Raw genomic sequence first — 26,396 nt, 5'->3', positions numbered from 1 at the left:
ATTCACCATGTTGGCACTGTGACTTCACACAGCATACTCAGCAAATTCAAATTTCATGTGTTTACATTCCTTCTCCTCCTCTAGCCATGCCAACTTCCTTGTCTTTGAGCGCCTCAAGAAATGTGAGACATTCTGTGCCTGCCATCCAGCTGGAACACTTCTGTGCACATGAGTATTCAAATGTGTTGTGGACGAATTCACCAGGTAGAGTCAATTGATTACTAATCATGTCAGTCAGAAAATGGATGGATGGATGGATGGGACTTCTCGAATGTCCTAACATTATGATAGAATGCAGAAAAAGTAAAGGTCAATGCATCAGTGTTTTAGGGCTCAATGTGAAGGGCTCAATAATGTCAGTGTTTCCTTTTTCTATTTTAAACTATTTCTCTGTCACTTGACTTCCCACTCCACTCTGCAGTCAGTCCCTGGCAACATTTTTCTAGCACTCTGATCTCTGTGCAACCCCAATTCCAATGAAGGTAGGACGTTGTGTTAAACATAAATAAAAACAGAATGATTTGCAAATCATGTTCGACCTATATTTAATTGAATACACTACAAAGACAATATATTTAATGTTCAAACTGATCAACATTATTGTTTTTCGCAAATAATCATTAACTTCGAATTTTATGGCTACAACACGTTCCAAAAAACATGGGAAAGGGTCATGTTTACCACTGTGTTACATCACCTTTTCTTTTAACACAATCAATAAATGTTTGGGAACTGTGGACACTAATTGTTGAAGCTTTGTAGGTGGAATTATTTCCCATTCTTGGTTGATGTACAGCTTCAGCTATTCAACAGTCCAGGGTCTCCGCTGTCATATTTTACGCTTCATAATGCGCCACACATTTTCAATGGGAGACAGGTCTGGACTGCAGGCAGGCCAGTCTAGTACTCACACTCTCTTACTACTAAGCCACGCTCTTGTAACAGGTGAAGAATGTGGTTTGGCATTGTCTTGCTGAAATAAGCAGGGGCGTCCATGAAAAAGACGTTGCTTGGATGGCAGCATATGTTTCTCCAAAATCTGTATGTACCTTTCAGCAGTCCGGATGGTTCTTTTCCTCTTTCTAGAGTTTCAAGTTGCACTTACGGATGTAGCGCCAAACTGTATTTACTGACATTGGTTTTCTGAAGTGTTCCTGAGCCCATGTGGTGATATCCTTTTCACAAAGATGTTGGGTTTTGATGCAGTGCCGCCTGAGGGATCGAAGGTCACGGGCAGTCAATGTTGGTTTTCGGCCTTGCCGCTTACATGCAGTGATTTCTCCAGATTCTCTGAACCTTTTGATGATATTATGGACCACAGATGATGTAATCCCTAAATTCCTTGCAATCGTACGGTGAGGAACATTATCCTTAAACTGTTCGACTATTTTCTCACGCACTTGTTCACAAAGAGGCGAACCTCGCCCCATCTTTGCTTGTGAATGACTGAGCAATTCAGGGAAGCTCCTTTTATATACCCAATCATGGCACCCACCTGTTCCCAATTAGCTTGTTCACCTGTGGAATGTTCCAAACAGGTGTTTGATGAGCATTCCTCTACTTTCTCAGTCTTTTTTGCCACCTGTCCCAGCTTTTTTGGAACGTGTTGCAGCCATAAAATCCCAAGTTAATTATTATTTGCTAAAATAAATAAAGTTTATCAGTTTGAACATTAAATATCTTGTCTTTGTAGTTTATTCAGTTAAATAGAGGTCGAACATGATTTGCAAATCATTGTATTCTGTTTTTATTTATGTTTAACACCATGTCCCAACTTCATTGGAACTGGGGTTGTATAAGCCAACATTAACCAGTCTAATACGATGACATAAAAACACTCACTAAACTTCTTAACTTAATGACGAATAAGGAAAAACATAGCGGCACTGATCTACCTCATACATATTAATTTATTTAACAATAGCAGTCAAACAAATGACCATCAATTTAACAAAACAAAATACTGCACTTCTTGATCATGAATGATAACCATATGGGAGCTAATCAGTTATTGGCTAGTTAGCTAGCGGAAAATGCTAAAGTAGCAGTCGTCATATTATTCATATCATCATCGTCATATTACTTCGTGCTCCTTGTCAAACATCACAAACAGATGGACTCAAATGCCCAACACCAGTCACAGATGATTAAAATCAAACTCCTTGCTCATCTAAGAGCTAAAGTCATAAGTAATGGCTAATGGGACAAAACACAAAGTAACGATAAACACCCAAACTAAAATGAGTAACAAGAGTAAACATGGCTTAACAGTAGGGACGGGCATGGTTTGAATTTGACCGATTCCGGTTCTGATTCCGGTTCCTTATTTCGATTCCGGTTCCAAACGATTCTCAATTCAGATCTTTTAGGGGGCTGGGTCAAAAAGGTTTGCATGGTTTGAATAGAGGGTGTCCGAATTATGAACATCTATTTTCTTAGCAGCTCACAACATAGACTAAAATGAACATTTGACTCAGGGTTCTTTAGCACCAGTATCGCTATCAACCTATGAACTGAAAGGTGATGTGTGTGGAACTAATCCAATTGACTTAATATTCATTAATTAATGTTTCAGCGAAAAGTTAAATATAGCATTGTTAAAATCGTTATTTGGGGCTGTTTTATCACGTCAAATGGTTTACATGTACAAGTTTTAACTTGACTACCTGTTTTTATTTTGAAGGGTACTGGAACTCAGCATTTTGGCACGAAAAGTAACTTCACACGGCACTTGTGTTTTTTTGTTTTTTTTTAATGCATGGAACCAAATGCTATAAAACATTGATTCCATTCCTTACACACCGATGAGGCACAAGGTTAGTGTTTGTGATACTGTGAGACATTTATGTGGATTCATTCCCAATTCACTGTGATGTAAAGTTGCTACAGTAAAGTTTTAGCTCAATTTTAAGCTTTTTTTTTGTCATTGGCTCTTACGTTGATTTGAAGACTGAAATAAATGCCTAAAGCCATCAGTGCAAAAGTGCAAACCAACCGTTTACCTTGTTAGCCTATATTATTGTTTGACTCACCCAATTGACTGAGAGTTGACTTCACTGACGCTCCGTGCGGTGTCAGTGAGGCTCGGCGCGCGTCAGACGCTACACAACGTGAAAGCCTCCTTTGCACAATAGAATCTTATTCCAAGTGTTGCACTGAGGCGACTGGTCATTAATTTTAAGTTATGACACACTTTTGTTCACCGCCGCTGCCGTTGGGCACAAGGACATCTTCGTTCGCGTTCTTCTTCGTTGGTTTTCGCCACTTCTTATTCGGGGTCGGCGGACTAGGCATCGAAACTGGGAACTGAAATGTTTTTAAAATTGTAATGATTCAGGGAGAACCGGAACGTTAGTCCCGGTTCCAATCAGTTCTCGATTCTCAATGCCCAATTGGCCAATACTTTACTACAATCATCCACATGACTAGTGGGATCATCTCCAACTGTCCACCCACCCCGAAGAAGACTGTGGCGAAAACCAACGAAGAAGAATGCGGACGAAGACATACTCCTTTGATAGTTTGATCACACGACACCAGCATTATATTCTTCTTTGTCCTCAGATTTAACAAATTTTAATTATAAATTTTGAAAAACAACTCAACACTAAGGATGGTGGCAAATGTTTTTGTTGTTTTTGTTTTTAGTCTAGTGCAAAAAACAAAAGTATTCTATGCTTTGTCTTTCTTCATTGATGTGATATCTTTAGAAAGAAAATTATAAAGCTACAGAAAGATTAATCTAAATAAAAATATTTAGTGAAGGGGGGATCATCATCATATCTTTCAAAGTACTGTACTGTAAATGAGCGGCCCACCCGGTTATAAAAGAGACCTTTTTTTTTTTCATTTCAAGCAAACGACACCAGTGGCAATTCTCAAACTAGTGGAAAATCTCATCTTTCACTGTTGGATTGCTGACTGAAAATTACACTGTGGTCTGCCAAAACCAAGATGGAAGCTAACAATTGCAATGAAGTCGCCCAGTAGTTGTGGATATTTTACAGGCATGTATTCGGTACACTGATTACCATCTACACTCTTTTGAGGAGTCAACACACAACCAAGCTTATAGCAAGGGCCAAACCATGAAAATCGACTTCTATCGTATCAACCACACAGCTGCAAACAAAGCAACATTCCAGGTTAAAAGCTGATTCACACCCTATCCATTCCCAAATAAAAATTTCAGAGAGGCAGTATCAGTCTGATGCTTGTCTGTATCTACTACATCCATACATTCTAAATGATTGTGCTTTAATATATCAACTTGTAGGACAGAACAGAAAATGTATATACTACCAGTTGACAGTTTCTGAAAAAGAAGCTTCTTTAATTAACCCCCACCCCTTTCACCCTCATGTGACTCGTTATTATACAAGGTTTTCTTCAAATCCAGCTAGGTGAATTCACCGTACACTGATGGCAGCTTTTCAAAGACGTCTTAAGGTCATTTGTTCTAATCATGGAACACCATTTGGAACATAAATGCAGTACTATGATACCTTTTCAAGGGTCAAATTCAAAAGCGCTTTTTTAGCACTTTCAACATCAAGTTTTTAACTTAAACCTGTATGCTGTAACTTAAGGGTGGAACTCTCACGCTACATTACACTATGATGATAAATCAAATGGCTTCAATTAGATGACTGACTCATTCTGCATTTTGATGCAGGCTGAGGCACTCACTCCTTGATTTGACGTCACTGACGCTTGAGGTGCTCACCTTAGTTGGTTTGGGCTTTGCACCACATGATCCGGTTTGACAGACTTAAACATGCATTCATTGTGCTACAAGGATGAGATGCAGACATCACCTGTTATGTGTCAAGACAGGGGCAACTGATTTACGAGACGTTCCAATCATCCATCCATCCATCCATTTTCAACACCGCTTATCCTGGTTAGGGTCGCGGGACGCTGGTGCTTATCCCAGCATATTTCGGGCGAAAGGCGGACTACACCCTGAACTGGTCGCCAGTCAGTCGCAGGGCACATATAGACACGGACAACCATTCGCACTCACATTCACAACGTCACTGAGTGGGAACTGAACCCACGCTGCCTGCAGCAAAGTCAGACGAGTGTACCACTACACCATCAGTGACTCGTTCCAATCATATCAAGAGTTTTCATTTACCAAAAGGCTTTTCCTTCAGATGATTTACACTGGCGCAATGGTTCCCATATGTACTTATACACTTTTTTTTAACTTTTTTTTTTTTTTTTACAATATGCCCCTTTGTCAACGTCTAACAGCATTATAGTGTTTAGTGTTTCCAGACCCCCGGTGTCTGTGTGGAAAATCTGGGAATCAAGTCTAAAAGTAAAATTGTCAAGATTTACATATTGAAAATTCTTTTTTTTGGGGGGGGGGTTAATGAATCAGCCTATTAAGCCTTGACTTTCTGCTTTTTCATTACCTAAAATGATAGAAGAGCAACTATGTCAAGGACCACTTTTAACTCCTCAAATGCCACCACATGTTCTTTCCACATGCTTTCTTTGTGACTCAGTCCCACCAACTATCACGTTTCTCTATCTCTCCAAGCGAGATACAGTTGTAAAACTTCTGCAGCCAAGGATATTGTCACCAGAATGCAACCTGAATGCATGTTTTCTCATATCTCTGTGTAAAATATGCAAAACAAATCCGGAGTGCCACTTAAACTTACATGAAACAGATCTTATTATAAATTATTGGACAAAATTTCAACACACTCTCTGAGATTAAAAGACCACAAAAGATGACACTTACGACTTGGTGTAAAGCCCATTCAAGAAAAGAGGCCAAGGGTGAAAGCTGGGAAATTGTGACAGAGGTCAAGCATTAGCTCATGATTAAAACCTGAATTGGAAATGTGTTGTAGAGAGGCAGAAGAAGAAGTATGTACTTCCCAAAGAAAAACTCTTCAGCTAATGACAAACACCTTGATACTAAAATAAGTTGCATGCACACTTGCACTATGACGAATCTGATTCAAAAGTACACACTTTTAACTGTTCATCTCTGTGGCAGCACAATCCCACACCCTGAGTCACTCACGCCCTGCATGCCACTGCACATTCAGTCATCTTTACGAGGCGAAAAGCAAGAGACTGGGGGTGAAAGAAAGAATAGGAAAAAATAGGAGGGTTGAGAGGGGGCTTACATACAAGACTGTAGAAGTATATCTGTACAATAGTTAGATTCACCTATTTCCAGTCCAGTTTCTTTCCAACATCATGCAGAAATGACAGAACATTACGTTCATTAGCACTGGTCATTAGAGTTTGTCGCACATTATTGAAGACTGATGTTTAATTTAGTCAACTCTCTGTACATTGTGTTTTCGTGGATACGTCAATGAGAGAGCCTGTGCTCAAGATGAACTAGTTGATAAATTGAGATTTGAGCTAACAGCATGTGTGTGTGTGTGTGTGTTTGTGTGCGTGTGCGTGCGCGTGTGTGCCTGCGTGCGTGCGTGCAAATGTGCACATGCACTGAACCAACAAGATTTGAGGGTCAAGCCAAAATGTGTGCCATGTTAACGGGGCAACACTACAACGGCTCCTGTGTTTATCCAAGTTGCTACAGCAACTACTGCACACTCATCTGACCGTTTCAAGGCGATAACAAGTCTGCTGACAGACATACTGTACTGCATGTCCATATGTGAAGAACTAGAGTGCAGTCATGATTGCCTAGAAGTTTGTTTAGATAAGTCTACTACTGCTACTTTTTCCACATGGAGTTGTGCTTGTTTGTGGGTTGGTGGAACAAAAAAAGGACAAACATACTCTTATCTGTTCCTCACTCAAACACACTACATTTGGGTAGTATTAATAATTATTTTGACAGAATTCTGAAACAATTTTATATGTATTGTATGGTCTCGGCATGAGTAGAACACCTGTAATAATCAAAGTAGGTCTGATTGAACTCAGAAAACACTTACTTAAAATACATTACACGTTTATAAGTAAATTATTGATAGGAAAATGAACTATGGCATAGGTGGTGCAATTGCTTGTTTTCGAGTAGACGGTTGACATTGAAGCTAATAAAGTTAAGATTATATTTAACAAACCAGGCTCAAAGTTGCAAAATGTTTGTAATAAAAGGTACCTACTTAGAATTATTTTTTTTGTGTCTGAATAATTGAGGTTGAGAGAAATATGTGGTCTGAGAACCCGAGATATTTAAACCTTAAATGAAGAACAGCTGTATTATGGAAGACAGTGCTACAACAGGACACGTAGATCAAGTTAGTCTTCTACAAAAGTTTGTGCCATATACAATCTGTGGAAAATGCCAAAGACTTAAACACACAAGAAATAATGGCTGCCATGTGTCTACAGAGATAGCACTCAGTCAATCTGCAGATAAAGACCAGAGTGTCTATAAGCGATTTTATAAGTGAGAACATTGGAATAATGACATGTTAAGCAACCTGAGCATGCCAAACTCCGAGAGGCTTGTTATTGAGTTACTCAAATTATTTATTTTCAGAATTTATTTGGCACACCTAACACAAACCTGACCTGTGCTGTGTGTGTGTGCACACGTGTGTGAGTGTGTTCGCGTGTGTGCATTTGAGTGACTGAGTAAGTGCTGCGGCAATATCTTGGCCTAAATTCTACGATGCTGGAATTTCCGTTAGCTCAGCCGCCAGGGCAAGATGGCTACCATATGCCAGATATTCACACAATGCAAAATGCACACATACAGGGTTGGACGTGGCGTTCGCTATCGAGCTCGCAGAATAACCTCACATTTGAAACCAAAGAATGCACATACAGTAAACCCCCGGTATATTGTGGTTCACGCTACGTGGTCCCGCTATTTCGTGTTTCGTTTTTATTTATTTATTTATTTTTTAATTCATGTGAAATATCTTTTTTTTAACCAGTTAACCCAATTGATAGTACAGCCCAATGGAAGACATTGTGTGAAGTCTTTCTTGTGTCGTTTGATTGGTGAACCAGACTTAAACGTCACTAGCGCTTAAACTGGCGCCTGATGCGTAAGTCGTAGTCTCGCGCAGGAAATAGTTGCTAAATAAGCAATAATTGATCAAAAAAAGTAGTGAGCGACATTTAGATCATTGTAATGGAGTAAAAGTACAGTTACTTCTTAACAGCAGAAGCAACGGAAGTTTTTTTCTGGTCTCGTCAACTCTTGTGACTTAACCAATCCAGGACCCGAGCGCACAGGCAGAACCTCAGGCCGCAAATTAGTCCGCCATGGAGTAATATTCACAACTATGTGTGAATGGTGGATGTGTGGAATGGATATAGCTGCCAGCGTTCAAGGATTACGAAACAGCCTCTGACGTCAGTGACGGCGACCTACCCCCCCTGCCCCCCTCCAGGAAAAACGCATCGGATCTATACGGTTCACGTAAATGGCCTATTTTGAGTTCAAAACGCCATATTTCGCCGAAAGGCGACTGATTTGCATGCATGGTGTTTAAATGTGTGTATTGTTTTTAAAGTGTGTTTGAAGACCCTAAAATAATTTAATGTTAAAATAAATAAATAAATAAATATCCTGTATACTTCATTACAGTATCAGTAACACAAAGCTGAACATAACATCAACAAAACAATCAAATTCTTGGATTATTGCTCGTTCAGCGCTGATAAGCATGAGTAAGGTGTGTTGATTAGTATTTGTAAAAAGGAGCTTGGAAACCAAGTTATACATGAATATCTGAGGACTAAAAGGTTGAATTGTTTGCAGGTATCTCAAACCAACCCTGATCATCCTGCATCAGCAAAATTACTCGTTGCTTATTCATTTGACGAAGTGCTGCCGATACTTGGTCATTAATAACTATAGAAGGCAACAATCCATAACGGTGATATTTGCAAGGGTAGGACTTAAAGAGTTACTGATACAACCGTTAAATCTATCCCAAAGAAAAATAACCCTCAATCATGAATGCAGCAAGGTGTCGGGTGCCTAATTTACACTCCCTCTCGGGTGGCAGAGAGTGCCACTGTAAACAGCACCAGGTGCTAATGCTAACCACAGTCAAGTCATGTCTCCTTTGGCCTTTCTCCAGAGATACCGCAGCAATAAAAAGTTTAAATGACAGCCAAAAGTGCGTCAAAATTATACTGCTAAAAAAAGGCTTGGAAGCTTTTTGCAGAAGAAACTTCATAACTTCAAAATCATAACAGCACCTCTGTAAACAAAACCTATAGTATCTACGGTTAATCTCAACAACGAGACTTGTTTACCAAAACACCTACCCTTCATTCTTTACTCTGCCATTTATGTAATGTAATTTTAAGGAAAAATTCTATATCAGGATATAAATTGGTATCATGATATGAAATTACATAACTGTAACGTTGTTGTTTTTCCCATTTTTCAAAAGAGGTGTCCAACCTGTTTTGCTTGGTAACAGCTTCATGTAGGCTGCATTTTATATTACTCAAACAGGCCAAGACATTTTGTTCCAGCTGTCCCGCAAGAGAACCCAAGGACCACAAACACTGGCCAAACAGATGTTTCCCAAAAGACATTCCTTGGCATTACAAATTAGTTACTGACAAACCTGTTTATGCAAATTTGTGGGTGAGTTTTAGGCTCATGCTCCCTAATGTAGCAAGAAATTGTATGATCCTGTTTACATAAGGCGGCACGGTGGACGACTAGTTAGCACATCTGCCTCACAGTTCTGAGGACCCAGGTTCAAATCCGGCCTCGTCTGTGTGGAGTTTGCATGTTCTCCCTGTGCCTGCGTGGGTTTTCTCCGGGTTTCCTCACACATACCAAAAATCATGCAAGGTAGGTTAATTGGCGACTCTAAATTGCCCGTAGGATGTGAATGTGAATGTCAGTGCGACTGGTAGTTTGTTTATATGTGCCCTGCAATTGGCTGGCGACGAGTTCAGGGTGTACCCCGCCTCTCGCCCGAAGATAGCTGGGATAGGCTCCAGCATGCTCGCGACCCTCGTGAGAGTAAGCATTACAGAAAATGGATGGACAGATGGATGGATGGTTACATAAATGACTTGCACCTTCTTTGTTGCTTTCACACTAAATGAGACAATGTGCACACCTTTTGTTCAAACAAGTGTGCTGGCGCTCCTCTGGCAAACCTTCCTTCTTCTCACACAATAACCACAAAAGCTCACCAGAACCCCACTCCTTCTTTGGGTCCACTTTTCACTAGACTTTACACCAATCTGATCGGTTTGATCGGTATCGGCCGATAATTAGCATTTTATGCTGATCGGCCTTAATGTCATAATTCCACGATCTGATCAATGACGTCATTGATCTGGTCCGCAAAAGACATTTACTCCGCGTTTCCATCATGTACAGAATATCTGAAGTCAAAAGTTACTTTATTTTTTGCCTTGTCGCGCGTCTTTTGATGTAGTACTGTAAATATCCAATAATTTATTTCATTTTTTTTAAATATGTCGGCAGTGTGGGACAGACAACACATAAGCCTGGATCAGACTACAAGACAAATTTGGTCTTTCACGATCTTTCTCAGACTACTAGAATAAAATCTTGTATTCCGATACCACCACATCCCATCTTTCACGATCACTGGGCTCTATCGTCAACCCAAACGCGACGGGATACACACGTTACCATGGTGACGACAACAACAATGGATTGCGCCACGTGTATTGTAAGAACAAAATGGGGAAAAACGTGTGTTGATGGTCCCCGGTGGTCAGGAGAGGACTTTTGTTCAAAAATTGCTTGAGGTATGTTTACATACTTTTAATACGATACGGCTCGCAAGCAGGGAACAAAACATTATGCTAGCACTAACAGTTGTACGTAAACATCCCGGTGTTCTATCGAATCATGCTCTAAAGTTTCGGTGTGTGTGAAGTAATTTAATTACAATAAAGTAATTTAATTACAGTAAGTAAGCACCCATTATTTCTGTCATGTTGTAATGTTGGTTTGACCTGACTGATTAGAAAACATGACCCGACAAGAGAATACTTTCGAAGATACTCGGCGTACAGTACACAGTAAATGTTATTTAAATAGACATATTGCTCCATTTTGTGATCGGATCGGTGATCGGTTATCGTTTTTTTAAACTCGCTGATCGGTGATTGGCCCCAAAAATCCTGGTCGTGTAAAGCATAATTTTCACTCCCTTAATGCCTCATGTAAATGTAATTACTACTGAAAAACTGAGACCAAAAAAAATAAAAAATACCTCTTATAAAGAAAAGCAACTGCCCCTTTTTATCTTGCTTAACACAACTTGACTGTTTGGACAATATTCAGCTGAAGCTAGCTGTAAGTAAGAACCTGGGCACTACCATAAAAAAAGCACACGCCGTTTTGTGTGCCTTTGGAAAATTACATCGTCCCAGTCATGTGTAGCGTGACTAACTTAAATACATGTCAATATATCTGTGCTCTCATGAGTGTAATTAACGTCTTACATCGTCACATTTAAGCTACTAAAGGTGAAATGAAAAATGCATCCAAAATGTCTTAACTGTTTGAATTTTTATTTGTTCAAATAAATAAAAGGTATCCCATAATGATACTTTTTTATGGCCATAAGTCTAGTCCAGCAGTGGTTCTAACCAAGTAAACAAGTAAAATCTTACTATAGCATATTAGTGGTTCAGTACAAAAAAATTATACAAACAAATTAACGGTACATTTAAAATATCCAACCTTACAATGAATCAATTCCACACAGTGCAACATTGTAGAAATAAAACCAGAGCGCTTTACTCCGCCTCAAACAGTGAACACTGACATTGCTGCAAAAGTCGTTTGGGTAATGTAGTTCTCTTACAGGGTGTTTAGAAGCAACGTCATTGGGCAGCACCTTTGTATAAGGTGCCGCTTGATGACAGCACGTGCTAATAGATGGACGCATTTGATAAAGTTCCTCTTTTCTTTTGTCAACCGACCCGCCCCATAATGCTCGGTAGAGCGTGGTCTCCTTTTTTGGTTTATGTATGTGTGTTGGTTTATGTATGCTGTACTGTACTGTTGTACCGGTTTTAAAAGGCATTTTTAAAAAGCGACAAGCATCGCCCCCCCCCCCCCCCCCGCAGTGTGAGCTGGGCAGTGGCCGAAGGCAGAGACCTTGGCCATCCGATCCCCGGCTACAGAAGCTGGCTCTAGGTACGTGGAATGTCACCTGATGTGTGAGGTCGAGAAGTTCCGACTAGATATAGTCTGACTCGCCTCCACACAGAGCTTGGGCTCTGGTACCAGTCCTCTCAAGAGGGGTTGGACTCCCTTCCACTCTGGAGTTGCCCACGGTGAGAGGCGCCGAGCACGTGACGTGGAATGTCACCTGATGTGTGAGGTCGAGAAGTTCCGACTAGATATAGTCTGACTCGCCTCCACACACAGCTTGGGCTCTGGTACCAGTCCTCTCAAGAGGGGTTGGACTCCCTTCCACTCTGGAGTTGCCCACGGTGAGAGGCGCCGAGCACGTGACCGGATTGGGAAAATTCAACTAAATAATGTTAAAAACATTTTGGACAATTATATGCTTCCAACATTGTGCGACCAGTTTGGAGAAAGCCATTTTCTGTTCCATGACAGAACATGCTCAAGGCACAGTCCACAGGTGTGGTTGGATGAGTGCCTGGTGTGGAAGAACTTCACTGGTTCACACAGTTCCCTGACCTCAACCCCATCAAACAACCTCTAAACTTTAAACTACGAGAGATTGTGAGCTTGCCCCTCTCTGCCAACATTAGTGCCCTCTGACATTTTTTTTTTCTGACTAAAGAGACTCTTTATGGAATAGCCACGTTTGGATAGTTTGGTCCATATAATGTAAAAGGTTTCACTTTGAGACTGGTTCACTGGTTCAGCAACCACCAACCCATCACATCTGCTCTCTGTTAAATCAACACGGCTTAAAACATACACCCAGTCCAAAGCTTTCCAATGAATTTCTAGCTGTGCAACCTATCACCAGATGTGGAATTAAACAATAAGTCAAACACTTAAAGACAAGAAGTATTTCCCCCCATCCCCAGATAAAATGTTAGAACGTTGTTGTTTTGGCTTTTTTTTTTTTTTTTTTTTTTTTTTTTTTTTAAACTGCAAGAGACCAGCCAGTTAATTGGCTTGTAGTCAAAGCCTGGGGGGAAAAAAAATATATATATATATTATATGAAATGCATGAACTCACACATGCACACGCTCAGTTGCTGATAATGATTGCTGTACTTAACTCAGTTCACATCCATAAGACAGCAGGTGGACGAGCCCCCCCAAAAAAACTATGCCTAGATCTGATTTTGCACACTTTGATTATCGCCTGTGTGTGTGCGTGTGTGTGTGCGACCGTGCGTGTCAGTGTGAGAGCGAGAGCGAGAGAGAGAGAGAGAGAGTAAATGCAGCGTCCAAATGCATTTGACTGGCGCCACACAACTGCTGGAAGCAATTATAGAGACATACAGCAGATAGTTGGAGATTACCATTTTATGCAACATTGAGGATAAAAAATCCATGCATATACACAAAATAGGATATACAGGTTTAGCTGTGATTGATGAATGTGTCATTTTGTAACAATGAGACAATTTTAAACACTAGGCATCCCAGAGACTCATATACCACTCCAAACCGTTTACTGAAAGATTCCAGTTTAACAAATGACATAATTGCAAATTACTGCTTTTTAAGAACAAGTAGGATATGTTTACGTGTCAGACATATTGCAAAAGTGGTTAAGCACTTTCATTGTATTTTTTTTTTTTAAAGAAAAACAAGTGTCCAAGCGATTCTTGTTCACACAGACCTAGTGTAAATCCATATATGTTGGAGTTGTATTTTACTATATGCACACTCGGTGGTTAGCATTACAAGTGCTGTAAGCGTAACAGTTCACAAACATCGATAACCACACAATCAGCTATTGTTATTTAGACAGACCTTTAACACGGTTATCAAAGAGTTTCCGCAATTTTTATCAGCACGAAGGAAAAATATTGGGGAGCAGATAACCCCTTCCACCCATTTCCACCCATCCACCCACAAAAACCATCACACATCGACCCCGAATTTCTCGTAGTGAGTCATTCTGCTGGGAATTCCATGCCTGTGCCCATTACTACTGACAGTCCTCATGCACTGAGGAGAGAAGGAGAGTGAAAGTAATGTCGCTGAGAGAAAAAGTGTCATGAAGAGAAACTGATGTTGGAAAACTAAGTGAGTAAAAAACATGGGATAAGGAGGGAGAATAGACAGGCATAGTTATATTTACTGTGCACAACATAAATCAGCGTCTGTTTAACGATGCATAAAAGTATGCATAGCTTCAGGTCAGACAAAGCACAGTCCAAACCAAATGAATGTGTAATGACTTACAGTAAATAGTACTAACAGACGCAAAAAGAAAGGCATGGAGAGGAGCATGATGTGCATTTTATATCACACCATTGTCCTGCTAGGAACAAACATAACAACACAGAAAGCCTTTGTATACAGCGCTGAGCAGTTTGTCTGTTTTTATTTTCTGGCAGACTGCTGGTAAACAGGAAGTGATGCATGTTTGTAATAGCTGATATGAGCAGTGACGAAAACCAGATTATACATAATAAAATTTACAATGTTCTTGTCAATGTAAAGCAGTGGTCAGATATGATCCTTGATTTAGTCACTTTCCTTTTAATGGTTTCATTTGTTTGTGTTGATTATTTAAAAATGATTTAAAAGAATAGTACAGAATAATGGGCTTATAATTGGATTTTGTAATTGCCAAATGGTTATGTCAGGCCAATTTTTATACACAGCAGGTCAAGCAGTACACTTCTTAAATATTTAGAGGCAGCCAATAAATCCCCCATGAACAAGCACCTGGAAACAGTGGGGAGGGAATACAGAGGGACTAAGTGAGTGAGAGCCAGCCGCCTTTAGTCATTGGGTATTAGTTTACATTTTGTGCAGGCATAAATCAAGTGATAAATTACATGTATGATTACATTTTGAGATGTAAGTAATGCTGAATTGATTAGAACATTTCTGCAATCGTTTGTTAAAGAAATGATGGCGGAATGATAAAACTTCTGTCAATTTTGCCCATATAACTAAGAGTGCTTTAGTGGGATTAAAAACGGAATACTGGGAATAAAATATGTTGGAAACACAACAAACATGAGGATTCACATGAAGCATTCCCACCCAAAGAAGTAGGAAAAACAGCCGTTCCGACCTTTTTTTGCCATTCAGCAAACCATTGAGCAACTCGGAGAGGTAAACTTCCTATAGGCACATACGTTTGTTTCCTGTTGGCTTTTTGCAAAGCTGAGAACCATTTGTTGTGTGTACACAGTGGCAGTATCTAGCTAAGACCGCCACTTGTTGTATGAATTATCCATCCATCCATTTTCTGAGCCGCTTCTCCTCACTAGGGTCGCGGGCGTGCTGGAGCCTATCCCAGCTATCATCAGGCAGGAGGCGGGGTACACCCTGAACTGGTTGCCGGCCAATCGCAGGGCACATACAAACAAACAACCATTTGCACTAACATTCACACCTACGGGCAATTTAGAGTTGTCAATTAACTTACCATGCATGTTTTTGGGATGTGGGAGGAAACCGGAGTGCCCGGAGAAAACCCATGAGGGACGGGGAGAACATGCAAACTCCACACAGGCGGGCCAGGGATTGAACCCCGCTCCTCAGAGCTGTGAGGCAGACACTCTAACCAGTCGTCCACCGTGGCACCTTGTATTAATTATAATGTAAAATTTGCAATCTCTTCTCTTTAGTTTTCATAAAAGATAATGTATGTTATTTATTCCAATCACGACAGTATGGGTCATTACAAATATTGTTTTAATATTTGTAAGTAGTCAAGGAAAAAAAAAATATGTTAAAAAATATGCATCGAGATGGTAATCAAATTGAATTGAATCCTAGGCCTCTAAATCATAACTGGATCGAATCGTAGGGTACCTAGAGATTCCCACCCCCCGGTAATTAATCCTTTGTTCATTGACAATGGTACTGTTAAGATGTTAACCAGTAATGATGTAACATCCCCCGTCTTGGCCTCCTTGCATTAGCTTCCCGTTAACGACATCATCAAATTTAAGATTCTCATTATAACCTACGTTGACAGACACAGAGTGTTCTTTACACAAGAGATACACAAGATGCAAACTGTGGTTTTGGTCAATCATTTACACAACAATGGAAAAAGCAAACTTTTAAAATCGGTTTCAAAGCATTCTAAAGGCACTGAATTGATTGCAGCTACATAGTTCTGGTTAGAAGATCTTAGAAGATGTTTCGCCTCTGATTCGTGCAGGCTCCATCAATGCATGCACATAGCCTTAGTGTTGGTGTGGAAACCCAAGTATTTATTCCCTAAGTTAGAGGGTAAGACAACTAAAAAAGTCCAGTTGTGATCAAATTAATGCCTCGAGAATACAATAACCTGGTTGAATGGCGATATTCACAGGCACAGGTCTGAAAGTTTTAAACACTGGCATTAATATCGCGTCGAAAGGCTGCAAGATGCAGCAACTTTTTGCTATTAAAAGGTTACCAGCAGGTCTCTGGTATCCTTAAATATCAGGCTAACAGGCTGTCCCGCATTAAGACAAAAGACAACAGCACCTTCAGATCTGTAACACCTACTGTAATTTCTCATGTATAATGCCCATTTTCTTTTTTCCCAAAAAAATGTTGAAAGTCAATAGTGCGCATTATACATAGGTATAGGGTAAATGGAAAAAACCTTCACATTTTATAAATGTATGCCGCCATCTAGAGGTTATGACAAAGCTGTACACTTTAATTCCAATATGCCACCGCCACCTAGAGGTTGTGAGAAAGCTGTACACTTTCATTCTAATATGCCACCCTCACCTAGTGGTTATGAAAAAGGTGTAGCCTACACTTTCATTCCAATATGATAGGGGCACGTATGACTGCATATATGTACAGTTGTGCTCATTAGTTTACTTACCCTGGCAGAATTTGTGAAATATTGTTTTTTTAAGTAGCAGTAAGTCAGACTCGTTTCCGGTGAGGGTTGGACTCCGCCAAGGCTGCCCTTTCTCACCGATTCTGTTCATAACTTTTATGGACAGAATTTCTAGGCACAGCCGAGGCATAAAGGGGGTCCGGTTTGGTGGCCTCAGTATTGCATCTCTGCTTTTTGCAGATGAATTGGTTCTGTTGGCTTCATCAAGCCGTGACCTCCAACTCTCACTGGAGCAGTTCACAGCTGAGTGTGAAGCGGCTGGGATGAGAGTCAGCACCTCCAAATCTGAGACCATGGTCCTCAGTCGGAAAAGGGTGGCGTGCCCCCTCCAGGTCGGGGATGAGATCCTGCCCCAAGTGGAGGAGTTCAAGTATCCCTGGGTCTTGTTCACAAGTGAGGGAAGAATGGAACAGGAGAGCCAGGCTGATCGGTGCAGCGTCTGCAGTGATGCGGACTTTGTATCGATCCGTTGTGGTAAAGAAGGAGCTAAGCCGAAAGGCGAAGCTTTCGATTTACCGGTCGATCTACATTCCTACCCTCACCTATGGTCACGAGCTGTGGGTCGTGACCGAAAGAACAAGATCCCGGATACAAGCGGCCGAAATGAGTTTCCTCCGCAGGGTGAGAAGCGCGATCATCCGGGAGGATCTCAGAGTAGAGCCGCTGCTCCTTCACATCGAGAGGAGCCAGATGAGGTGGCTGGGGCATCTGATTGGGCTGCCTCCCGGACGCCTCCCTGGTGAGGTGTTCCGGGCACGTCCCACCGGGAGGAGACCCCGGGGACGACCCAGGACACGCTGGAGAGACTACATCCTTAGGCTTGCCTGGGAACGCCTCGCGATCCCCCCGGAAGAGATGGATGAAGAGGCTGGGGAGAGGGAAGTCTGGGCGTCCCTGCTAAAGCTACTGCCCCTGCGACCTGACCTCGGATAAGCGGTAGAAAATGGATTGATGGATGGATTGTTTTTTTAAATATGACTGATGACTGAACAACAACCATCATTCATTTCTCTATGGTTATGTTTAATGATAATGCTTTTCTGAAACGCTTGACTGTTTAATTTGAATCCCATTAAAATAAAACGAAATGTTTATTAAATGTGTATAAAATTTGTATAAAATTAAATGTGTTTCGCCTGGCCCTTCATGTTTTCTTTAAAGAATTGTACACCCAGCTTACAGATTCTGCCTGGGTAATCAAACATATGAGCACAACTGTGTGTTTTCTCATTTATTAAATAAAAATAGGGCTGGGAATTTCAAAATAAGAGCAAGTAAATAAAACGGCAGTTTTACGTGCTCAAATAAAGTGACTAACTTCAGAATAATAATTATTTTTAAACTAACAAAATACAGATAATTCGTTTTGATCATATGGGTAGAAACAAAAGCATGCATTGTAAAAATGCTTTATGCATAGGTAGAGGGGTTTTCCGGAATTTTTAGGTCAACTTTGGGGGTGCGTATTATACATGGGTCCGCATTATACACGAGAAATTACGGTAAACTATGAAACACTTCTTACTGTATATCATCCAGGCTATTTACAGGTAGGTACTTCTTTCTGTTTTATCTTCATCAGATATGAAGATGAGGAGGATTTTTTTCAGGTTTGTGTTGGTAGGCTACCACATATCACCACCTTTACAAAATGGTTTGGCTTAGCATTTATGACCGACTCTAAGTCTCCAAATGGATCAAGTAAGAAGTTCACAGTAAAAGTCATATAACAGCCTGGATAACAAATAGCCTTCTATTTAGACCATGCAATTCAGATGAAGAGAGAGATATGAATCAGATTTTAAATGCACCACCATGATATACGTAGTTTTAAAATCTGTTGAGAGTCGTGTGCGTACGTGTATGTGTGTGCATGTGCCTGTGTCTTGAGTTCTCTACGAGTTGGCTTGTTCCCCGCGACCCAAACAAGGAATAGTGGTATAGAAGAATTCCATACTACACTACTGACTACGCTGCCACTATAGTGACTAGTAGCAAATATGACCAATTCAACAAAAACTATGAACAATCAAATCAGTCGAATTAACTTATAATGCTTCTCTAATTATACAATACATTCTTTTATCGCTAACATTTTCCTTTGAAAAAAGGCAAGACAACATAATTTCCAAGATTAATTATTTGTGTTCATACTCTAATTACTTTATTATGACTGTCGATATGCTCCTGATAGATGTAGAGCAAATTAGATTATTACATTTTTTTTTACTTGCCTCTTCCGGACAAATTAGAATCCATTTCCATGTAAGTGATGACAGCAGGGAAAGTGCATTTAGGTGTTGCTAGGAGCTGGTGCCCACTCCCAGACTCCAGTCCCTGTCCTGTTAAATATTGGTGTTCATTCTCTGAACAGTACACAGAGGTTAAAAGACTAAATGGTAGATTGCCAATTGTCAAAAGATTGAAATTATAACAAATGTTAGCATTCCACAATCAATATATAAAAGGAAACAATTCAAATTCCAATGTGAAAACATTATTGGTTCCTTATAAGACATATTCCTGAGGTTCTGCTACAGCTATAAATTCAAAATAAAATAAAATTTCACATAGCGGTAGAAAAGAAAGAAAGAAAACAAAATTATTAAAAATCATGAGCAAACAGTAGTATAAACGTGCTGCGCATGCATGGCATTCAAAGATTTATCATTACTATGACAGGTAAAAATGTTTTTAACACATTTTTTGTGGCAGTGTGATCCCAATCTGAAAGAAACTGCTTGTGCAGTTTCAATTTCATTTCCATTAGTTTCTGTTATGTACCTGCCAAATCTGATATCATCATCATGCTCCATAACGTCCCTTTAACCTCCTTTAAAAACACTGATGTTCCATAAAAACAACAAACACAGCAGGAGCGGGGAGCCAGGAGGCAAAAAAAAGCAGAGAGAGAGCCAAGAAAATCGTGAAAAGGCACTGATAAATAGAGGAGGAAGAAAAAAACATTTGTGTCAAAGGTTACAGTAAAATTTCACTGAAAAGGTGGAGCTGGTTCATAAGCATCTTCAATAGACATTCCAACAGAATTAGGTCAGCACCTACACGCACACACACGCAAGCACAAACACGAGCGCAAAAACGCTAACAAATAAACATAAAACCACCAAGCCCGACCTTTCAAATGGCGTATAAGGACCAAAACCTTTTATAGTGTCTTCCATAGTTAGTGTTGTGCCTGAACAAGTTCAATGAACAAAAAATTTATGAAATATTTCATATTTTGGGAGAACGTGCACGTGAACTGAATTGTTATTGAGAAAGCACTCATTGTGGCATCAAAGAACGGTTTTCGAACGAAAGTTCATTTTCATTCAAGAGTGCCAGGTTTTGCTCGGGGCTTCCAGGACAAAACCAGTCTGGGGACACGATATACGAGCCTTCATATGTCGGGGATGAACACTGTATTTGGCAACCGCCATTCATGTTTACATTCAGCAGGGATGTCGCAGCAGCCTGCTTTCATTCGAAAATCCCTGTCTGTATAGTGAACTGTCAAGGAAGGGTACGTCTCTGTTTTTCTGCTTGATTGGTCAGTCGTGCACGGTCATAAACTGCAAGGAACTTGACAGTTGTGATTTCCCTCTCTATTTACTTCTGCCGCTTTTTTACTGCGGTCATGCCAGCCGAAAAGTTTAAATCAAGGCAGACGCTACAACGATTGTTAATTGTGTCTTACCGTGACATGCTGCCTCTCCGACAACGTGCTGAGAGGGGCAACTTCAAAATAAAAGCTTCTATATTACTACATTGGAAATCAGTGCGCCATTTTAAGCTTTTGTTTTTTAAGATGGACACGGAGTGCAGTGAAGCCTTTAAGCCCTTAATGAAGCCTTTACCATACGTTCGCTCCTTGGTGGCTGGCTGACTAGGCTGTGGGCACTGCTGTAAATGAAGCACTTTTCATATGCAGCAGTGCCTGAATTTCCTAAAAATCACCCTCTGTATTTTTTGTTCCTGTAACACAGGAAAGAGCAGTGAGCGAAACATCTATTTTGCTATATTATCTGAACATGGACAATGAAGCAATGTGAATAAAGAGCAAACGAGGGACAATGTTGTGGTTCTGGGTTGAAAAGAAAAAAAAAAACAAAGTTGAATTTGTTTCACTACCATCTTTTGCACCAATGTGCAATGAAAAACTCCATGGACAAATACATTTTTAATACAATATGCCGTGCTAGTTACAGATTAGATGGCAACTACCGTAGCCAGTGTTCAAATTCAAAGTGGAAGTCCTGTGGATGATTGATAAAAAACTATCCAGCAGCGGATATCAAGAGTGTCCAGACAAGCCAGAAGAGCATTTTAGGAAACATCCTCAAACATTTCACTTCCCTATTATATTTCAAGCATGCATGCCGTTTTTAGCACAACCAAGGTTATTCCCTATAAAGTTATTCGAATAGGAATAACAACGAATCAAAGAATGACATACTATTTACATTATTCTGACAAGACTTGCAATGCTTCCATGCTGCATTTACATAAGAAACATTTTTACACAATTGTTAGCCTTTGTTTATAGCCCACACCATTTGGACTTACTGCGTATAGTTTCTGCGCATGTACACATATGTAGCTCCAATGAGATCTCCACATGAAGTTTGTTCATTCGCCTAGTCCCGAGGAGTTGTAGAGATATTCATGGGAGTGCCACAACCCAAGACGAAATGAGCCATTCCCTAGGTGAACGGCGAGTCGGCGACCGCGGCAGAATGAATTGGATTAAGTTGATCTAACACAGCGCCACAGAAAGGCAGTGAGCTAGCTAGAAAGGAAGCAGCTGTTCCAAGGGAGTGAGGATTTACGGCACCAATAGGTGCAAAAATCAACCCAGGCTTGTACAAACCGTCTTTGTGTAAAACAGAATACAATGATTTGCACATCCTTTTCAACCTACCACTGGAAATTTGCCACATTTTCGTACATCTGCCTGTTTTTGGTACAGTTGAAAAAGGTCCCGACCAATCTCATCCACCTGCCTGTGTACCATAACGTCTCGTGTATAATGCGCACCCATGTATAATACGCACCCCCAAAGTTGACCCCAAAATCCTGGAAAACCGTTCTACCTAATTCAAAGAATTATTCTGAAGTTAAGCTCTTTATTTGAACGTAATACGTTTTTTATTTACTTGTTCTTATTTTTAAATTCACAGCCCTACTTTCATTTAGTAAATGAGAAAACACAGAGTTGTTATATGTTTGATTACAGAATTTGTAAGATGGGTATAATTCTTTAAAGAAAATATGAAGGGCTAGGCGAAACACAATTCATTTTATTTTAATCAACTTAAACTGTCAAGCATTTCAGAAAAGCATTTTCATTAAACAAAACATAACAATAAAGAAATTAATGATGGTTGTTGTTGAGTCATATTTCAAAAAATAAATAAATATATACATATTTATATATATTTCACAAATTCTGCCTGGGTATGTAAACTTATGAGCACAACTGCACATATATAAAGTCATACGTACCCCTGTCCTATTGGAATGAAAGTGTAAGCTACACCTTTTTCATAACCTCAAGGTGGCGGCATATTAGAATGAAGGTGTAAACCTTTCTCATAACCTCAAGGTGGCGGTGACATTGGAATGGAAGTGTACAGCTTTTTCTTAACCTCTTGATGGTGGCATATATTTATGAAATGTGAAAGATTTTTTCATTTTCCCCTATATCTATGTGTAATGCTATTGACTTTTGACAATTTTCTGGGGGGGAAATGTGCATTATAGGGAAATTACGGTAATTTGGCGATTTATTTCCAAAAAACAGAAAGGTGGCAGTGACAAAAAAAGCAACTTAATTGAGTGTTTTCTTCAGTCAGCCTTACCCCGTGCATTCATTGAAGCACTTCGAAGGTTTTTGTGCTTATTAATAGAGTGTGACTGTTCAATAAGCCACAATGGGGCCAAAGAATGTTCCAAGTGGCGGCCCTTTAATAAAAAAGATGAGAAACACAATACAATTCAAGAAAGAACTCATTGCAAAGTATGAAAATGCTTACTTTTCCAAACAATACCCTACCCTCCCTGTCCCCTCTTTGCCATTTTTCAGATGCCATCAATATTCTTCAATGAAGGTAAAAGTGATGTTTAACCTTCATTTGTCCATTTCATTCAGTCATTTACATTTATTTCACATTGTTTTGTGTATAGTAAACTGTATTTAATCTCAATAAAATATTTTTAGATAAACTTTGGGGTGTCTGAAACAGATGAATTTGATTTACATTCAGTTTTTGTACAATTCGGTTTTTGGAATGGATAAATCAACAGAGGGTCCACTGTACATTTTTCATGCAGGTTAAACTTATATTCAAACGAAACGCCACAGGCATTATCACAACAACACTATTTTTATTGGTCAGCTAAGCTTAAAGGAAGCCACAACTCTAAGCCACAAGACCAGACTCACTTTAGTGGCTTCACGATGCGGGTTGGAGCAGTAGGAACTGTAATTAATATCGGGAACCAAGGTCAGACGAAAAGGGGACCAAACTTGTAGTAGAGATTTCATTTGAAATTATTATTTCGTTTCAAAGAACTGCCTAAAAATGCTGGCTCTGCTTTTGGTGAGTATGAGCGGGGATATACTACTTGAAAAGAAGCAGAGTGGAGAAGAAATGCCCCATTGTAGGCCCCTCAAAGTTGGTTCAATATCAAAAGCTGGCTCTTGCTGCCTCTCTCATACACACACACACACACACACACACACGCACACGCACGCACGCACACATACCAAGAAAAGTATGGCCTCAGAGTCAGAGCTGGCAAGCAGTGCTCAAGTTCTTGGAGCAGCTCTTGCTCTAATTTTAAATTGATTACCGGGGGCCCATGTGTGCGACCAGTGAAATATAAGTGCAAAGAACAGAATATGAAGGCTTTGGAGGACTAGCTACATGTGATTACGTGTTAAGATGTGCGTTCAGAACATTTGGGTCTGTACGCATGCGCTAAATTTACAGTATATTGTGCATGCATGAGTCTGTGAGGAGGTCCATATGGTACCAGTATGTGTACACATATACAGGACATCTATGTGTATTTTGGCCACTGCTGGAGAAGAGATTCGACTGCCAGTAAGAGCTGTCTGCAGGCTATCAAGGGAAGCTGAAGAGAAACTAAAACCAGAACCTCTCTGAAATGCAAGTCAGTGTCAAGGAAAGTTAAGCGCAGAGAAAAATAACTTAATGAGGCCAAAAGAATATTGTTTGGTGCCTCAATAAAAAATGTTGGCTCACTGAAAAAAAAAAAAAAAAAAAAAAATTATTGCTCTCTGTGCATGAATATCGAAAAAGTGTCAATTTGCATTTTAGGTTAATTGAAGACTCAAAATCTTTCTTAGCTGTGAATGTGAGTGTGAATGGTTGTTCGTCTAGGTTTGTCTATACTGTTTGTGCCCTGTGGTTGGCTGGCGACCAGTCCAGGTCCTACCCCACTTCCTGGCTGAAGTCAGCTGGGAGAGGACCCTAATGAGGAAAAGTGGTATAGAAAATGGATGGATGGAACCTCCGCATATAGCTCCGCATATCTCCCCTCAAAACAAATTGCAAAACTTCGCATATTTGTGAATTGCCATGTATTAAATCCACAGTGTTTTCTTTTCTTTGGCTGTTGATGTTTTTTGGCGTGATGCCCGCACAGAAGGGTATACATGATGAGGTATGGAGAATAAAAGGGATGAAGATCATACAACCAGAAATGGATGCAAGATGTGGGAAAGTGGTATACAGGTTTTGCAGTGGTTGATCTGTACAATATGACTAGGTCGATAATAATAAAATGAATAGATGAAGAAGAATGGAATGTTTGTTGACACTTAAGAGTGACCTGTGTTTAGCGCTTATGTGAAGCAATTTATCTAGCAAACAGAAGCAGTAATCTCCCAAAACCGATCCATCACCGTGAGGACCCATTTTATTGTTTGACAGCGGTGAACTTACAATTTTATGAAAGTTAAGAATGTTTAAAAAGTGAAATGAATTGCCCTCAAAGCAGGAATTTCCCTCTCCACTTCACTGGTAAAGTGAAGATTGAGAGCACATTTTATTGTTTGTTCATGATATATTGTTTTATTTATATTATCAGTTGAGTTCTTCTTCTTCCCAGTCCCTTTCAGACATGAATGGAAACTTTTTTCTTCTGCTTCTTCCTCTTGCATTTTATTGTTATTTTGTTGGCATATACAGTACGAAAGCAGTTGTGTAATCACAAATCTCTTTTTTCTTCCTTATGAGATGCCATTCCCTGCCTGAAATCAGTTCACTTAGTGTAAAAGGAAAAAAACTCTTAAAAATTTTACTTAAATAAGGTTTTATGATTGTGATAGTTTGACCTTGGAACATCCATCCATCCATCCATTTTCAACACCGCTTATCCTGGTTAGGGTCGCGGGGCGCTGGAGCCTATCCCAGCAGACTTCGGGCGAAAGGCGGACTACACCCTGAACTGGTCGCCAGTCAGTCGCAGGGCACATATAGACAGGGACATCCATTTGCACCCACATTCACACCGTCACTGAGTGTGAACTGAACCCACGCTGCCCGCACCAAAGTCAGGCGAGTGTGACCCTGGAACACATTAATTCAATTTTCATTATTTCTTCTGGAGGGAAATATTCTAAATATGAACAGATCAGAGGTCAACTACTGTCAACGCACTGTAACAGTATGTTATATCCTTTATGAAAAAAAAACTATGGTATTTTCCTTACACTATTTGAAAGAGATAAATCTAAAATTCTAATTACAATGCATGTTTTCCTCTCAATAGATAAATGTCTTAATTTGAGATAAATTCATTTTGAGAGGAAAACAGCAAGACACAATTTATCTTAACTAATGTGTGCGGATTTATACTTTGACTGTGGTAAAACAGTCAGCGTAAGGAAGAGATTTTCTGGTTATATAAGGCTATTAAATATCAGTTTCTCCCAAAATTGGGCAATGAGAGACTACAATTAAGAAAATATTCCTGATTAGACTAGAAAGGTGGTGAATAAAAAGGGCAGTGTCACTGCAGTAGTATGAACCACTTTATGTAACAAGGCAGATTAATCTGAACCACATCAAGACTTCTTATCCACTTTAAGTGTTTGGCTTGTAGTCTAGATTTATCATGCACTTGCCAGTCATTGCTCAACTGACAACACACAACACCTGGTAATACTGTACTCTCACCTCCCTAAACTGTTAACCATCTTCTATCTCCTAAGAGGTAACCAGGCCAATTTAAAACATCCAAATGAAGAGAAAAAACCTAAACATAAATATCACCCCTTCTGACCTCTTAAAGAACCGAAAGATCAGATTTTAAGTGGAAGAGCGACATCTCCTTTCATGAAAGTATCCTTCCACAACATGTCGACTTTCTAATTGGAGTGACATTCAAGAGGTGGGCACAAATTGTTGC

The 26,396-nt window shown here is 39.9% G+C and overlaps 1 protein-coding gene across 2 annotated transcripts in view; it reads right to left on the bottom strand.

Annotated features, from left to right (window-relative positions):
• Positions 1-26,396, bottom strand: part of il11ra (interleukin 11 receptor subunit alpha) — a 48,679-nt gene that overhangs the window by 21,429 nt on the left and 854 nt on the right. The gene's annotated exons all lie outside the window — the stretch shown is intronic.

This window comes from Phycodurus eques, chromosome 15 (genome assembly GCF_024500275.1).
Source record: "Phycodurus eques isolate BA_2022a chromosome 15, UOR_Pequ_1.1, whole genome shotgun sequence".
Taxonomy (NCBI): Eukaryota; Metazoa; Chordata; class Actinopteri; order Syngnathiformes; family Syngnathidae; genus Phycodurus; species Phycodurus eques.
Note: the sequence above shows the minus strand (reverse complement) of the source record. Positions and strands in the feature narration are given on the sequence as shown.